The sequence below is a fragment of the Oncorhynchus keta genome, chromosome 27 (assembly GCF_023373465.1).
Source record: "Oncorhynchus keta strain PuntledgeMale-10-30-2019 chromosome 27, Oket_V2, whole genome shotgun sequence".
Classification (NCBI taxonomy): domain Eukaryota; kingdom Metazoa; phylum Chordata; class Actinopteri; order Salmoniformes; family Salmonidae; genus Oncorhynchus; species Oncorhynchus keta.
In genome coordinates this window covers 19,592,522-19,595,021 of record NC_068447.1, presented here as the reverse complement: position 1 = coordinate 19,595,021, position 2,500 = coordinate 19,592,522, and the positions used below count along the sequence as shown (strand labels likewise).

Sequence of the window (2,500 nt, the reverse complement as noted above, 5' to 3'; positions counted from 1 at the left end):
CGCACGCACACACACAAGTCCATTCACTGCTCACTGGACTCAATAATGACATCAAGCTCACAGTAGATGTTTGCAATAGGGGTCCGATACCTATTTCATTTTTTTGGTGGAGAAAACCTACCGATACACCGCTGTACAGCAGGGAAATGAAAACGTGTAATTGCCATTCAAAAGAGCAATTGCCTAATAACTATGCTTCAAATGTTGATTTCAAAGTTACTGCATAGCATAGTTACTGCATAGCATAGTTACTGCATAGCATAGTTACTGCATAGCTAAAACATATATATTCCCATGTCAAGGCTGTTACTGTTGATACTGTTTGGAAGCACCAGTAATGTATTGTTGATATAGTCCCAAAATGTTTTGCATGTCACCAATCAAGTTTTCAGGATGCATAACTTTCAAAATATAGGTGCGTTTTGCGTAATATGGGCCAGATTTCTGTATAACTTTCAAAATACAGATGCGTTTTGTGTAATATGGGACAGATTTCTGTATAACTTTCAAAATACAGATGCGTTTTGTGTAATATGGGACAGATTTCTGTATAAATTTCAAAATACAGATGCGTTTTGTGTAATATGGGCCAGATTTCTGTATAACTTTCAAAATACAGATGCGTTTTGTGTAATATGAGACACATTTCTGTATAACTTTCAAAATACAGATGCGTTTTGTGTAATATGAGACACATTTCTGTATAACTTTCAAAATACAGATGCGTTTTGTGTAATATGGGACACATTTCTGTATTTCGAACATTATACATCTTGAAAACTTGATTACTGACATGCAAAACATTTCGGGACTGTATCAACAATGGACTAATGAAGCAAATACCAAAATATATTTTGGGGGTGGAGTTTTCCTTTAACTCTGAGGGCATTTCTATTCCACACAAACATCCACTCAGAGGAGGCATCTTAAAAAAGCTCAGCCTGGGGAAGAGCTAGTGTCTACGGAGATGCATTATTAAAAAGGAGGAGGGGTAAGAGAGAAAGACAGACACACAGACAGAGAGAGGGGGAGAAAGCGAAAGAGAGAGAGAGAGAGAGAGAGAGAGAGAGAGAGAGAGAGAGAGAGAGAGAGAGAGAGTGAGAGAGAGAGTGTTTAGGCATTATTCCATCAATAAAGAATGAAGCAATTAAGCTAATCTCAGAGTGGAGGTGCCCTTCTCCCTCTTATCCTTACCAGAAGACGTCACAGAAACCAACGGGACAGGAGGGTGTCTCCACAAGCACACACACACACACACACACACACACACACACACACACACACACACACACACACACACACACACACACACACACACACACACACACACACACACACACACACACACACACACACACACACACACACACACACACACACAAACAAACAACCCCAAACCCCATCCTCAAACACACAATCCTACCAATTATACGCCCACTAAACCCACACTGCAAAAACCCAATGGCCAGACGACACAATACCAATACTGTCAATCCCCTGAAAAACAACACCCCATTATTGCACACAAGACTTCAACTAAACCAGTTCTCTCACAAACCTAAAGAACAGCTCTGCCAGGGGAAACAGCAATCCAGCTACTGACAGCCTGATCTACTGTACTGAAAACCTTTCACAAAATGGGATAGGCAAAATACCACTGATAGGTAAATGCCAGTGTATGGCTGCACTAGTGCCAAACTCTGCCAAAATACATCACCGGCAACAAGAGATTTCCTGTGACCTTTAGTCAAGGCTGAGAGAACGTTTCCTGGGTAATGCAACCCTGTAAACCTACTCTGGTTCGGCCAAAACTGTGTGTCTGTTCGTGTGTCTTGTCCGTTGTGCCTAAGATCATTATGTGTCCCAGACTTCAAGACAATTTAGAGTTAAGTAGGTAAACGAATATTAAGCCTATATGAATCAGCCCTCCCTCCCTCTCCCTTCTCCCTCTCTCCCCCTCTCATCATCCCTCTCCCTCCCCTTCCTCACGCCCTCTTCAGAGAGGTCCTTCCCTAAACCCCAGAGAGAGGGGGAGGAGTCTAGTTGGCGAGGACGCGTGGATAATCCGTGCGCAGACCCGGGTCAATGCAATTATCCTGTTTTCCTTAGCTGCTACCATGCGTGTGCCCATTTCACAGCCAACTCCCTTAATGCACCCAGGATTAGCTTCCCCTCACTTTATAACCACTTAATGATCTACCAATCCACACACACACACACACACACACACACACACACACACACACACACACACACACACACACACACACACACACACACACACACACACATACACACACACACACACACACACACACACACACACACACACACACACACACACACACACACACACACACACACACACACACACACACACACACACACACACACACACAGGGAAGCGGTTTGTTATGTAAGACAATTCATATGTACTGTCCAAATATGGAAATGTGCTTTTACCTTTCCAAATGATATAAGATAATCATGTTATCAAATA

At 42.6% G+C, this 2,500-nt stretch overlaps 1 protein-coding gene across 1 annotated transcript in view; it reads right to left on the bottom strand.

Moving 5' to 3' along the window:
* LOC118378089 (zinc finger and BTB domain-containing protein 46-like) overlaps nucleotides 1–2,500 on the bottom strand; it is a 91,624-nt gene that overhangs the window by 87,652 nt on the left and 1,472 nt on the right. The gene's annotated exons all lie outside the window — the stretch shown is intronic.